General features: G+C 53.9%; 6 non-coding genes across 6 annotated transcripts; 3 read left to right on the top strand and 3 right to left on the bottom strand.

Annotated features, from left to right (window-relative positions):
- Positions 1-409: 409 nt before the first annotated feature.
- On the bottom strand, positions 410-492 carry TRNAL-UAA (transfer RNA leucine (anticodon UAA)). The gene has a single exon. It is a non-coding gene; the product is annotated as a tRNA-Leu (tRNA).
- A 1,565-nt stretch (positions 493-2,057) lies between these two features.
- On the top strand, positions 2,058-2,131 carry TRNAT-AGU (transfer RNA threonine (anticodon AGU)). The gene has a single exon. It is a non-coding gene; the product is annotated as a tRNA-Thr (tRNA).
- A 3,207-nt stretch (positions 2,132-5,338) lies between these two features.
- Positions 5,339-5,412, top strand: TRNAI-AAU (transfer RNA isoleucine (anticodon AAU)). The gene has a single exon. It is a non-coding gene; the product is annotated as a tRNA-Ile (tRNA).
- Positions 5,413-8,148: 2,736 nt separating this feature from the next.
- On the bottom strand, positions 8,149-8,220 carry TRNAE-UUC (transfer RNA glutamic acid (anticodon UUC)). Its single transcript has one exon. It is a non-coding gene; the product is annotated as a tRNA-Gln (tRNA).
- Positions 8,221-9,377: 1,157 nt separating this feature from the next.
- On the bottom strand, positions 9,378-9,459 carry TRNAS-GCU (transfer RNA serine (anticodon GCU)). The gene has a single exon. It is a non-coding gene; the product is annotated as a tRNA-Ser (tRNA).
- A 3,651-nt stretch (positions 9,460-13,110) lies between these two features.
- Positions 13,111-13,182, top strand: TRNAC-GCA (transfer RNA cysteine (anticodon GCA)). The gene has a single exon. It is a non-coding gene; the product is annotated as a tRNA-Cys (tRNA).
- The last annotated feature ends 1,299 nt before the right edge of the window (positions 13,183-14,481 follow it).

The raw sequence follows: 14,481 nt of genomic DNA, 5'->3' as shown, positions 1-14,481 counted from the left end.
CAGGACTCTTCGTTGCTTTAACAAAGTCCTGAGTCTCCCCCCTGTGACTGGCCCCTGCTCAGCCAATCAGAACTGGAAGGCTGTGTCTACACTGGTCGGTCGGTTATTACGCAAGAAGGGCCACACTGCCCACTTGCTCTTGTGCAAGAAGTTTTATAGTAAAGTGTGGTAAGAAAGGGCTTCTTGCGCAAGAGCTCAGGACAGGTGTTTCTTGCACAAGAGAGCATCCACACTGCCATGGATGCTCTTGCACAGAAGCACAGCTCATACACCAGCATGGATGTGTTCTTGCACAAGAACCCACCAGTGCAGATATAGCCCAAGGGTCCTTCAGAGACAAAGTCCAGTCCCCTGCCTTACAGCAGGATTAAACACCATCCTGATCAATGTCTCACCAAAGAAGGGAAGCTACCAGGAGTGGGGTTTGAACCCACGCAGACAAACATCTATTGGATCTTAAGTCCAACGCCTTAACCACTCGGCCATCCTGGTGGTGCAGAGGAGAGCAGACATGAGAAAGTTCTCTCCCCAAACAGCCCAGGGACTCCCTCTCAGAGCATGTGCCCATCCCATCCCTGTACCAGGGCCTCCTACCGCGAGGGCGAGAGCTGCCCCCTCCTCACAGTGAAGAGGGAAGCAGGGAAAAGGGAAGAAAAATGAGACAAAACCCAACGTCCCCAGGGATTCCGAGGGACAAAGGCCTGGTGGGGAAAATACGCCCCCTTCCTTCACCCAATGTTTTCCCTGCCTTGCATTCGGCCAGCCCCCATGGATCAGGCCAGTGTTTCCAGCCTTTGTGTTTATACCATGGACAGACAAACCATTCACAAACTTTTGCCAGACCGGTAACATTTTATTTACATATCACTGTGCATGCGCAGACTGCACTGAGCGCCGCACCGGGCTAAAATCTACTCTCCACGGGCGGGCAGATTGCCCTAAGTGCCGAGCCCTGCATATCTGCATCCGCATTATGCAAATAAGTGTAAATATCTGCAAACGCTGATCTGCTCACTCCCCCAACCTCGCACATGCTGGGAGCTGGGAGCAGTTTCCCTGGACCCAGGCTGGGATCAAAGCCACCTCTGCTGGGAGCAGCCCTGGGCCAGATCTGCCCCCTATAGCCCTGGGGGGCTGCTTTCTGGGGAAGGGGAGGGGGTATCTCTTACCTGCCCCCGCAAGGGGCAGGGACTGGGCTGGGGGCACTGCCCTGGGAGAGGTTCCTACATCGCACCGGCCCTGCGGGAGATTCCCCCTCCTGGCAGGTGGCACTGGGGGAGCTCTGAGGCTCCAGGGCAAAGGCCTCCAGCCCCCCAGTCCCTGGGATTAGGAGGCCCTGAAACCTGGCCCCCTGGAGTAGCACTGTGGGTAGGGGGCTCTGACCCACAAGGCGGCTGGCCCCAGAGCCCAGGGCCTAAGCTTGCCCAGGCTCACACCAAGGGGCTTTCTGTGGTGCCGGGCGGGGGAGGGAGGCCAGGCCCAGGCCGGTGGGAGAAGGGGCAGCGCCTGCCAGGGCAGCAAGGGGAGCTGCAGGGAGTGAGACGCGGCGTTTCTGTCTGGATCACTCAAGGGTCCTTCTGCAGGTGAAGCGCCTGTGACACCCCTGCGCTGCTGGGTTCTCCTGCCCCTCTCCTGGGAGGCCGGCCCCTTCGGGGGGCTCTTGCCCTGGCACTTGTCCAAGGGCCACCTGGGCAAAGCCACCTGCCCCAGGCACCTTCCATAGCTCAGCTGGCAGAGCAGAGGCCTGTAGCGGGTGCTCGGCAAGTGCCCTTAGGTTGCTGATTCAACTCCAGCTGAAAGAAGAGATTCTTCTCCCTCCCCCTGGCTGCAGGCCCGGCCTTAGGACCAGGCGGCTGCCTTGGGTCTGTCCCTTTGGGGCCTGGGGCTACAATTGCCGAAAAGGTTTTGGGTTCCAGCTGCCAATCAAATGTCTTGGGCTGCGCAGGCCTTGAGTCATGGCAAGAGCTGGAGGGGAATGGGGAACGGCTGCACTTAGGAATGGGAAGGGGGCGTCTGGTACCATAAAGTAGAACAATTTAAGGGGTGCTTCCAAGGAGGGCATCATGGCTTAGTTGGCTAAAGCACCTGCCTTGTAAGCAGGAGATCCTGGGTTCAACTCCCAGTGGTGCCTTGTTGCCAGGTCAATGGGTCTTTTCTTCCCACCATTCTTCAACATGTATCTGGAGTTGTTTTTACCTTCAGTTGAGCTTGGTGGTGCCCTCACAGTGAGAGTAGGATAGTAGCAAAGAGCAGGAGGTGCCCTAGGGGTTTGATTTAGTGAGGCTCATAGAGACTACAGCTACACTAGAAGTTTTCTCTGTAAAAAATATGTTAATGAGGGACTCAACTGCATGAGTCACAATCACATTTGCATAATTTCTGCCAGTGGGATTGCTGTGCAAAAACAAGCAGTGTGAACATTTTTTTGCACAAATTTCCCTTTTTCCACAAGATTCTTATGCTCCCAAAAAAGAGGTATCCTGATCTTGCAGAAAAAGGGGGTTTTGCACAAACAGAAAACTTCCATGCTGCTTGTTTTTGCACGACAACCCCAACGCAAAACCAGTTTGTCAGAAAATATGCAAATGAGATCATGACTCATGGAAATGAAACTGTCATTAGCAGGGCTCAGCAAATAATGTAATCTACTCGCCCATGGATGTAAGTAATTACATCCTGGAAGAGCTGGAGCAGAGCGATCTGCACATGCGCAGAACGATCTGTGTGTGCGTAGAGCGCAGAACCATGCAAAACCGCGTGGCTGGCGAGCAGAGCTCCCCGCTGCTTGGCAAGCCCTGCTCATTAGCACATCTTTTGCTGAGAAAACTCACAGTGTAGACACAACCGGACACTCTTGTGCTGGTCATGCAATAGAAGCACATTATGTTCAAACAGCTGCCATGTGAATGTCCCTGAAAGTCACAAGGATCAATGATCTGTGTGAAAGGCAGGTGGCCAGTAATTAGAGTCCCAGGTATGTTGTGTGCACAAAGGAAGGTAGGAATGTGCACTGGGCAGTCTGATAATTGTGTTTAGTGAAAAGTAATAGGTGTAACGGCGTTGCGCAAGAGGGTTTTTCTTGCGCAAGAAGAGGCAGTGTAGACGCTCCTTCTTGTGCAAGAGTCTCTTCTGAAAAAAATGGTGGCTCATTAGCTATGCAAATGAGGCTCAGTAATATTCCAAACTTAGCTTCATTTGCATATTACTCATGGAAGAAGCTGTGAGTGTAGACATAGCCCACGTGTCCCTTCTGATGGAACAGGCACGTTCTTCTCCGGGGTCTCAGAGTTTGGGTACCTTGTTGGCCTAGGAAGGGGTGAGACCAAAATACAGGCCTCTCTGTGAGCAGGATTTGAACCTGCATGGGGGGAACCCTATTGGATTTTTAGTTCAACACCTTAACCACTTGTCCATCACAGCTCTAAGACTTCACAGCTCAGGGAAACTGGTAAATAATTCCAGTGTCCAGGCCTGACGTCACCTGACAGAATTCACACAGCAAACCATTTCAACAATCATGCAGAGGGGTCCTGGGCGCTCTGGTCTGAGGCTGCCTTGGAGGTGAGTTCTGCTTCCAGGTCTTCTCTCCTCCTTCTTGGTCTTCTTCCTTCCTTTCCCTTTCCCTCCTTCTTCCTCTTCTCGTTTCCCCTTTTCCTTCTTCTCCCTGGTCTCCTTCTTGGACCCCAGTTAATAGAGTGATAATTGAGTCCTGCTTAACCGATTATTTTAGTATAATTTTACTAACCAAAGCTAACATACTATTATGATTTACCTAACCAATCATACTTCACCGCCTTTGTTGATTTCCCCCCAGCAAAATTAATGATACAGCAGACAGAAACAGTTACAATCCAGACAGCGATCACACAGACAAACAATAGGAAAGTGAGGATGATAATCATAGAATACCAATTGCACAAACACAAACAAGCAGTTTTTTGCCAGGCAAAGTGCTGTTCACTAAGTTTTCTCCACCCACCTTCAGATCTGTTTCTTACTTGATGACAGTGGGTGTCATTAGGATCCAAGCCCCTTCTCACAGCCTAGTGTGACCCTATGGAAATGCCATTTAGATGGAATATGAGCCCAGGCTCTACAGCTAATTGCTGCCTCTCTGCAGGAGGCTTTAGTTTAGATCTGCTGAATAGCTAGAGGCCTTCCCATGGATCCATATTGTTACAGAACCTTTCCAGGCGTAAGATACCAGGAGTCACAAGCACAGTCAACACAACTGCAAAGGGACTCAAACTCTCAGTCCTCTGGCCCAGAGTCAGATGCCTTCTCTTTTAGGCCACACAGTCTTGGCCTGTTTAGAAATGGACATTTTGAAGTGTGTAAGAAGGGAACAGTCTAGCTAGCCCCGCCCCCGCCCCTCCCCCTTTGTTCTGCCAAAGCCAGTTGGGTGGGGTGGGGCTGGTTATGGGGAGGCAGAGTCCTGTGCCTGTCTCAGGGTATCCCAGGGAGGCTCCTTGCAGCCCAGGAGAAGAAGGGGGCTCTGAGTGGAAGGAAAAGAAGCAAAGCTGGTCCCAGTGGCCATGAGCTGAGGCTCCAGATCAGCCTAATTGAGTCACTGTTGGCTCACGTAGGTCCCATGTTGTAAGGGGCAGCACTCAGGACCCTGAGTCCTGTGATCTGAGTTGAAATCTCAGTGGGACTTGCTGGGGTTGGGCTGGTTGCTACAAAACCCTCCTGCTTTATGAGCTTTGGGCTCCTTAGCTACAGGCTTCCCAGGGAGAGTGCTGGGTGTCTGGAGCTCAGTCTGATGCTATGGTCTGCCTGGCTGAGATGGGCTGGGCCCTAAAACTTAACCTGCCTGGAGCTTGCTGCTTACCCTTGTGGTCTCTTGTGTGGTCCCCAGGAGCTGCCAGCCTCTGACTCTTACCCCCCTGGCGCTAGCAGGAGCCACCCCCCAAACAATCTTTTAAATTGGTCCCTCTCAGGGTGTTTTTCTCCTCAGCAGCAGCGCACAAGAGAGAAGCTGTTGCCAGTGGCCCTGCAAGGCAAGATGAGCTTTGCCTGCCCCCCTCAGCCTGACTCGTTACTTGGCCCCATTCCTGCTTCTCTTCCCAGTGGCCGAAAGGGGCTGCGGCTGCTGCTGACAGGGAAGAAGCTGGGAGGCAAGGTGCTGGCAGCAGGAGATTCTGGCTGCCTCTTTGCCCTGGGTCTGCCGGCCGCCAGCCACCTTGACCTACCCTCAAACCAGCTGGACTAGTGAGCCCACATCACAGTGAGTCGCTAGTGACCCTGTCAGAGAAGAGCCGTTGGAAGCTTCAGAGACATCCCTGCAGCTGCCGGAGGTGCCTTTCTGAAAGGGCCATTTGTGAGCTCAACTCCTGAAGGCCGGCTAGCTCAGTTGGTTAGAGTGTGGTGCTAATAACACCAAGGTCATGGGTTCGAGCCCCATGTTGGCCACACTGTTGTTTGCTGTTGTTAGGCCCTAGAAAAAATAGGCCTAGTGCAGTTATGCTAAAACAAATGTAACAAAGGTTTCTGGGTAGTCCCTGGGTAGAACTGGAGATAGGTTCAAGCAGGGATGCACCCTACACGCTTGCTCAAGTTGCAAAATGAGATAAGCAAGAAGCTGCATTTTTGTACCTGCTGTGATGAGGAACAGTTTGTTTTGAGAACTGATAAAGAGCCTCCCTGTTTCTGCTCTCCCCATTTGTTCCAAACTCCCTGTTTATGTTCTCCTTTGGCCATAACAAACTGTCTCCTTATTGCCCAGTACCTGTCTTTTGGGCTGATAAGAAATTGCTGATGCATTATGAATTGCTTAAGGCCATGATGTATAGGTGGCCAGGTATGCATGGGTATTAGAGGTTTCTAACTAATAAAGGGGGGTTGGTTGCTTGGGCGAATAGTCTATGACGCGACGGAACTGTCTATATAAGCCTACCTGTAAATGAAATCAGGGCTGTTCACTTTGGAGACGGGCCGCTCTCTATTGTAAGTGCGCACTATTCAATAAAGAGCTTGTGATTGGATCTTGCTGGTGTTGCCTGTCTCTTTGCGGTCAGACAACGAACAGAGGCCGTCCGGGTTCGAGTCCCCGACACTGTGGTGACTACTTGTGTACCTGCCAACCACACACTTTAGCTGCCAGCTATGGACAGAGAAGCAGAAACAGGCAAAAGGCTGAGAGCTTTGCAGGACTCAGGCCAGAGAACTGGTAGGGGGAGGCTCCAGCCTGCACAGCCCCAGTGGCTAAAAGGGCCTTGGCCTGGCCTGCTTTCTCCAAGAGCAGGCAAAACTCTTCTCTTCCCTCCATTGTCCCCAGTGGGGTGATCTGATGCCCTCCTGCTGCAGTGGCTGGCCCAAGGCTCCCTGCAGGGGGCAGGCTCCTCCAGCCCAAGCCACAGAGGGAGGCTCCAGAGGCTCCATATGTCCAGGAGACTGGGACCATGTGCCCAGCCCACAACGCTGCTGCCAACCACTGGTCACCTGCGTCAGTGGCCCAGCAGCCCCTCCCCTGAACCTGCTCAAGGCCCCCCTGAACCCACCCAGGCTCCTGATCCTCTGACTTCTGCACTATCCAGCCCACATCACAGTGAGTCGCCCGTGGCCCCATCAGAGACGAGCTTGTGGCTGCCTGTGGGGTCTTTCCCAAAGGGCCCCTCGTGGGCTGCTGGCTCAGCTGTTTAGAGCTTGATGCTGATAACGCCCAGGTCGTGGGTGCAAGCCCCATGCTGGCCACAGGGGTGTCTGGTTTGGTGACTTGCCTTTGTGTAGCTGCCTGCTATGGACAGCGAAGGAGAAAGAAGCCCTGGGAGGTGAAGCAGCGGGAGGGAAGCAAGGAGCAGAGTGTCAGCTGCAAACCAAGAGTCACAGGTGCCCTCTGCCTCCTGGGACTGCCCCTCCCTGAGCCGCCAGCCCCCTGTCTCTTACTGTGCGCCCCGTGGGGAGTCCACTCGCTCTCCCATTGCCTGGCGGTGACAGAAGCGATGGAGACGGGCCCCAGGGAGCAGAGTTGCCCCCCTGGGAAAGTGCCTGCTACACAGGGGAGAGGCAGCGGCTCCCTCCACATGGTCTCCAGCCGGCTCCCTGGGGGTGGGGCCTTGGCTGTTTCCTTGCTGGCCTAACAAGACAGCTCATTGCCCCATCTAAATGAACTCCTCACAAAGCTGATTGGCTGGCTGAGAATGCCACTCAAGGGCACAATCACTCAGCTCCCTGGCATGCCCTGAGTGATGGAGCTGACTGACGGGAGGTGTCAGTGGAGCAGGTCAGAAGCCCAGCCCCGTCTCCTGTCACTGGAGAGATGGCCCTGTGCTGGGATATGAGAGTATCCCAGGGATGTTCCTCAACGCCCAGGAGAAGAAGGGGGCTCTGGGTGGAAAGAAACCAAGTAAAGCAGGTCCCAGTGGGCATGAACTGGGCACCAGTTTGGCCCAGTTGATTGAGGGGTGGTTGGTGTCAAGGGCAGCGCTCAGGACTCGGAAACCTGCAAACTGAGGCCCCATTCCTGCCTCCCTTTCCGGGCTGACCCAGTGGCCGAAAGGGGCTGCGGCTGCAGCTGGCAGGGAAGAAGCTGGGAGGCAAGGTGCTGGCAGCAAGCGATTCCGGCTGCCTCTTTGCCCTGGGTCTGCCGGCTGCCAGCCACCTTGACCAACCCTCAAACCAGCTGGACTACCCAGCCCACGTCACAGCGAGTCGCTAGTGGCCCTGTCAGAGAAGAGCCATTGGCAGCTGCAGAGACGTCCCTGCAGCTGCCTGAGGCGTCTTTCTTGAAAGGGCCACTGGTGAACTGCACTTTTGTAGGCCGGCTAGCTCAGCTGGTTAGAGTGTGGTAAAGGGTAGACACAGAGGGCAAAAAATTAGGAGTAAAGTTAGTTGGAACCAAGGGGCTGGGTTTAAACTACTGCAGAAAAAAGGACTCTGCCCCTGGAGCTGCCCTGTCCTCTCCAGAGCCCTTAGGCTGGCACTGGGGAGGCCTGAGCCCAGGCAGTGCCCAGCCAAGGGGGAGGGAAGGGCTGGGGGATGTTCTGAAAGGCTGCTGGCACCATTAGACCCTTTTTTTTAGCAGTGAGAGAGGTGGGAAAGGAGCCTGAGTTAACCTCTTGGGTCACAGCTGCTGTAACATGTGGCAAGAAAGTTGACTAAGGCCATGAAAGTTGACTATGGAGTTGTTTGGTAAAAGTTGCTGGGGGCTTCCCTGACTGGGAATTGAACCCAGGCCACAGCAGTCAAAGTGCTGGAGCCTAACCACTAGACCATCAGAGACATGTAAAGCCTGTCTCCTTGCTCACCTACACTAGCCTTTCACAGGCCATTTTCTGTCCACTTCAGGATGCGGGGAGGGTCCATTCTCCCTTGCCCAGAGGGGACAAGAACAACCAAATAGAACATCAAAGCAGCCAGACTGGGCCATGCCAGTTTGCCAGACCAAATAACTAGCCCCCCTGCTCTGGAGTCTCTGCCTCTCATGGGCCTTCTCATCCTCAGGCTCCACTTTGTCTCCAGACAGACCCTGCTCTGCTACAGTCACCTCCCTCCGGCTGTCACTTCTAGAGCAAAATGCATCCCCTTCATTCTGACTTTGTACACCTGGGGTTTTAGCACTCAGAGCTGCACCTGACACCAGCATTGGCTAGTGAGGGGTCTGAACAGCTTCTGCAGAGAGGGAGAGAGAGAGAGAGCCACTGTGGAGCATCCTTGTCAACTGTCTCAGAAAGCAGAGGAATGTAAATTCTTTGTCAGGTGGAACAGTGCCAGAGACAGAAATTCACCTTCTAACTGTCCCTTCTTCAACTTTTAGCTCCTGATTAAGCCCCTTTGAAGAAGCCAGATGCACAGGAAGGGCTGATCACACCCCTCTGAAAATCAGCTTTCCATGGGTATCGGTAGCTGGCTCCAAGTCATGGGACTTGACATCTCGTCTCCCTATCGAAACCAGGGAAATGTCTCCCACCGCTGCAGCCTCCTGAGGCTCTATGGCCGTGTCTGTACAGCAGGGACAGCAACACTCACAGCCCCACAGGAGGGCCCCTGGCCTAGCAACGTGGCCCCTGAGCAGCCTCTGATGTTCCCTGCTTGAGCCCCAGAACCAGCCCTGAGTGACGGGGGCAGGGAGAGCAGCTCACACACGCCAAGGGGCTGGCCAGGGGCAGGACATGAGCCTGCAAGGCAGCAGTGACATCACAAGGAACTTTTGCAGCAACTCACCTCATTGGCTGGGAGGCAGTGACCTCACAGAGCAACCTTGGCAACAGCCAGGTGGGACATCTCAGAGACCCCCATGGCCTGGCTGCCTAGAATCTCCTTTGTGAGGTTTCCCCTTGAGGGCAGAAGGGATTGAGGGTTTCTGTGGAGCAGGCAGGGTTGCAGGAGAGGCTGGCACTGAACCTCTGGGAGAGGCAAGAGGAAGGGCTGCAAACACCCAAAGAGGATGGGATTTGAACCCATGCGTGCAGAGCACAATGGATTAGCAGTCCATCGCCTTCACCACTCGGCCACCTCATCTGAGCTGTTACAATTTGCTTCAAATCACCTAAAGTCAGCACTTCAGGGAACCTTTCTGCCACTTGCTGACTGGCCAGGGACACCCAGGGCGGGAAGGTTTTGGCTTTTCACAATGTTCCCTGGGCTGTTGTACAAAGCTCAGTGCTGGTAACAAACCCAAACACCCCCTGGCTACACCTACCCTGCATACTTCTTGCTCAAGAACTGTTTTATGCAAAAGGTCTTGCCCAACAGTGTGTCCACACTGCCATGTGCTGTTGCACAAGAGAAGTGCTTTTCTGTAAAAGCAGCCATGGCAGTGTGGACGCTCTACTGTGCAGGAAAACTCTGACGGGCATTTTAGATATGCGGCTTTCTTGAGCAAGAAACTGCTGTTGCCCGTCCACACTGCCTCCTTGTGGGCGAGTTCTTGCACAAGAGGGCTTATTCCTCGTGGGGAGAGCAATAACTTCTGTGCAAGAAGCCCTGTTGTCTGATTCTGCACTATAAATTTACTTACACAAGAACGTGCCTGCACTGTAGACGCTCTGCAAGTTTTTACACAAGAGCAGTTGCTCTACCACAAAAAGCCTGCAGTGTAGACGTAGCCCTGCAGTGTAGACACAGCCTGAGAGAGACAAGGAAATGAAGTGGCCAGAGCCTCCCCCCAGCAGGCTGGCCCTCAACAGGACGGGCATGTCTACACAACACCCTCACCTCGAAGTGAGCTGTGCAGTGTGAGTGGGCTGCCCGGGACCCCAGGGGAAGGTCTGTGGGGAGTTTCCAAGGCAACAACAGCTACGAAGTTTCATAATCTACACTCATGTGACTGTGATTTATTCCTCCACTGGCAAGTGTGTCTGAAGGGATGAGAAATGCAGGGCCCAGGTGCAGGGAGCCGGGTCACGTTCTCCTGCCTGAGTCTCAGTCCTGGCTGAAGCCTGGCTACAGAGAGAAGAGACCAATGCAAACAGCCCCATGGCAGCGAGGGAGTCAGTACGTGGGTGGGTGAAGCAGGGAGCTGGGGGCAGAGTTCAGCTCTAACTCACTAGGGGTGCGTCCCATAGTTCAAAATAATCACTGCGCCTATTTAGAAATGGCTTATTTTGTAATTTGGCGCTGGCTACACAGCACTTCTAAATAAATCCGCATGCAGGGACGTCGGAATAGCGAGCCTGTTATAGCTTGAAATAAGGGGCTTGCTCTTAAGACGCATCAGTGTGATATGAGCACCATGTTCTAAACCTCCGAGCTAGCCGACCCACAGGTGTGAGTCTCACAAGTAACACTCGCAGGGATGTTGTGGGCTCTGGAACAAGGTGGGTGAGGCAGCAAAGCCCTTTGGAGGCAGGGGAATTAGCTCAAGTGGTAGAGCGCTCGCTTAGCATGCAAGAGGCAGTGGGATCGATGCCCACATTCTGCAATTACAGCTCTATCCTTTAATTTCAGTGGCCCCCCCCCTCTTCCTACCTCCTCTCCCAAAAGAGACAGACCCCCCCCAGCAATTGCCATGCTGCAAAGCAAAGAGTGGAGATATCAAACTCACCAGCCCATCAGGCTCTGTGGTGCAATGGAAAGCATGTTGGACTTCTAAGCTGTAGTGGTTAATGTGAGTCCAGCTAGACATTCACAGATTGTGGGTTCAAGTCCCACCAGAGTCACTTTAGCTGCTTCCTCATTTCCAGGATGCAGCTTTTACAGACCAGTCAATCCTTAGGCTGACACTGGGGTGGGCTGGCAACCAGGCAATTCCCAGCAGACCCCAGTAAGGGTGGAGGGAAGGGCTGGTCCTTGGGGTTAGGGCTGGGGGTTGCTCTGAAAGAACCATTTTGTCCCTCCCTGACTCCTACTAGTGCTGAGCAACACTCAGGCTGTGACACGGCTGCCAAACATCCTGGACAGTTAATAATGAGCCAGACGGGTTTGTTGGCAGCTCAGTGTGCGGAGCCTTAGATGAAACATTTAAAGGTCCCTGGCTCAATCCCAGGCTTTGGCATGTCTCTCGGTGCAGCAGGGCCCTCTCTGCTCCCCTGGCCGTGCTCGTGCCCTGTGACACCCCTCATCCATCCTGGCAGCAGCCCATCTTTGCTTCTAAACCTCCCTCAGATTGGCTACTTCTGCTTCCTTGGCTAAAGTCCCTCCCCCTGTGCGTGTGGCTGGCAGGGATTGCTAGAGGGATCCATTTACATGTAGCTTCACTGAAACCCCCCTCCTTGGCCTGCGCCCAGGTCAGTCCATGTGTGTTAAAGGGCCTCAGGGAGCATAGAGCAGAGGGATCCCCTCAACACACACACACAGTCCCAGCCCCAAGCCTCCCCCATATCCCAGATCCTGTGCCCTGACTTCTCTACCCTCCCACATCCTCACCCCTGCCCTGAGCCCCCCCCACTCTCACACACTCCCCAAATCCCTGCCTTGAGCCTCCCACACTCCACATTTTAATTTCTTACAGGTACTGTCCTATCACAACTCCTCCCCAACTTCCTGCCTTGAGCCTCCCCCTCCCTCCTGCCCAGCCCAAGGGGTGGTGCCCAATAGAACAGGCCCTGTGAGAAATGTGTCACTTTCACCCCTGGGAGCAGCTCAGCCAGGCAAAGGGGCTGCCTGGGGCAGGACATTAGCCCTGGAGGGCAGGGGTGGGTGTGGCAGTGACATCACAAGGGCCTTTTGCAGCCCCTCAGCTTATTGGCTAAAGGAGGTTGGGAGGTGATGACCTCACAGAGAGTCCATGACAATGGCCAGGTGGGACAGGCTGCAGGGCAGGGGCCATCTCAGAGCCCCCCCACCTCCCCCCATGGCTTTGCTGCAGGGAGTCTCCTTGAGAGTTGCCCTTGAGGCCTTTTTGGAGCCTTCTCCTTTCCCACAACTAACTGACCTAGAAGGCCGACGTCTCTGTGGAGAAGGGAAGAGCTTCCAAGAAGGCCTCTATAAATGTAGCAGTGGAATTAGCTCAAGTGGTAGAGTGCTCGCTTTGCATGTGAGAGGTAGTGGGATCGATACCCACATCCTCCAATGAGGGGAGGAATTTCCAATTTTTCTTTTTACCAGCAGAGCCAGCCAGGGGCCTAAGTGGCTCCAGTAGCCCCCCCCTCTCCCCGCCCCGGTCCCCACTTCCTACTTGCTCTCCCCAAAAGCCAGCCACGTTGGGGCAGAGAGCTCCTGGACACCAGCCCTCCTGGGCCAGGCAGTGGCAGGAGCACTGGAGACAGGTTTCAGGTGGGGCAGAATTAGCTGCATTGGAAAAGTGCTGCCTTTGCACATGAGAGGTAGCAGGATTCACTCCCATCTTCTCCCACTGGCTCGCTGGTGCTGAGGGGCTGGCCCCTTTCCTGCTGCCCCAACTCTTATTCCCACAATGCGCTTTGTGCAGGGGCTGCTGGTCTTTCTGCCAAGGTGCGTGGCTGGGAGCCAGGACTCAGGACCCTTCCTAAAATATACAAATCCCCGCCCCCCCATGACCCTCTGTTCCACTCTGGCTGCTGCCCACATGGAACTCAGGGGCCAGGTGGGTGACTTGCCTTGCAGCTGTGACAGCATCAGACCCCTGCCACCAGCCTGCTCAGTGTGGAGACCAAGCCCAAGGGTGGCACCTGGGATGTGAGTTACACAAAAGCCTCTTGTCTCTTGTTCCTTGTCCAGTTCCCAACATTAGCTCCAGATGCCAATTTATGTGGGGGCGTAGCTCAGTGGTAGAGTGTTTGACTGCAGATCAAGTGGTCCTTGGTTCAAATCCAAGTGCCCCCTTGAAAAATTTCTTTCTAGTGGAAATATTTTCCTTTCCAGTTCCATCGCAATCTGGCTTTACCTTGCTTGAGGTTCTTGACATTAATAAGAATCCTTAATGCAGAGCTACTCAACTTTGGAAGCCCTGGTGGCCACAATGAATGGCACTTAACCAGGATGGACAGGGCAGGTGTCCCTAGTTAGTGTATTCCAGGAGCTGGGAATGGGTGACGGGAGGGATCACTTAAGTGTCTGTCCTGAGGATTCCCTCGGGACAATGAAATTGGCTGCTGTTGTGAGACAGGATCCTGAGCTAGTTGGCAACTGGCATGGCCCAGTCTGGCTGCTTTGATGTTCTGTTTGGTTTCTGTTCTTGTCCCCTTTGGGCAAAAGAGAATGGATCCTCATCACCCTCATCCTGTGAAAGGCTAGTGTAGGTGAGCAAAGAGGCATGTGTCAGGTGTCTCTGGTGGTCTAGTGGCTAGGATACAAAACTCTTGCTGGTCTGGTCTGATTCCCACTCAGGGAAACCAGCCAGATGTTTCACATGGCCACTGTCTAGTCATTTTTCTCACCTCATTGTCACATGTTACAGCAGCTGTGACCCAAGAGGTGACTTCAGGCTCCTTCCCACCTCTCCCTCACTGCTAAGGTAACACTTGCCATTTTCACATGTGGCAGAGCTGGGTGACTCAAACTGCCCCTTCTCTCTCCTGCATGGGCAGCACTACAGGAAGAGGAGCTGACACTCTGTTCCATGCTTCCTTTCCACTGTTTCACCTCTCAGGGATTTTTTTCTCCTTCCTTGTTCATAGCAGGTAGCTACACAAAGGCAAGGCACCAAACCAAACAGCCTTGGCGCCAGCATAGGGCTTGAATCCACAACCTTGGCATTACTAGTATCAAGCATTAAACACCCAAGCCAGCAGCCCCCCGAGAGGTCTCTTAGAAAAGACAGTACAGACAGCTACAGGGACGTCTCTGCAGCTGCCAAGGGCTTTTCTCTGATGGGGCCACTAGTGACTCACTGTGATGTGGGCTGGCTAGTCCAGCTGGTCTGAGGCTTGGTCAAGCTCATCTTGCCCTACAGGGCCACTGGCAACAGCTGCTCTCTTGTGTGCTGCTGTGGGGAAAAGCTTCCCTGGCAGCTGCTGAACTAGCTTGGTGGGGACAGTGTTAAACTGAAGATTTAAAGGTGTCTGGTTCATTTCCTGGCTCTGGCAGGAGACCTTTGTTTCTGTGGCTAAGCTGTTGGTTGGGTCTTCTGTAGAGAACCTGTCTGTCCCCCCTAGAAGGGCCTTGCCTGCTCTGCCTCATCCA

Source organism: Pelodiscus sinensis, chromosome 19, assembly GCF_052426305.1.
Source record: "Pelodiscus sinensis isolate ZL-2025 chromosome 19, ASM5242630v1, whole genome shotgun sequence".
NCBI classification, from domain to species: domain Eukaryota; kingdom Metazoa; phylum Chordata; order Testudines; family Trionychidae; genus Pelodiscus; species Pelodiscus sinensis.
This window is presented reverse-complemented; position numbering and strand designations above follow the sequence as displayed.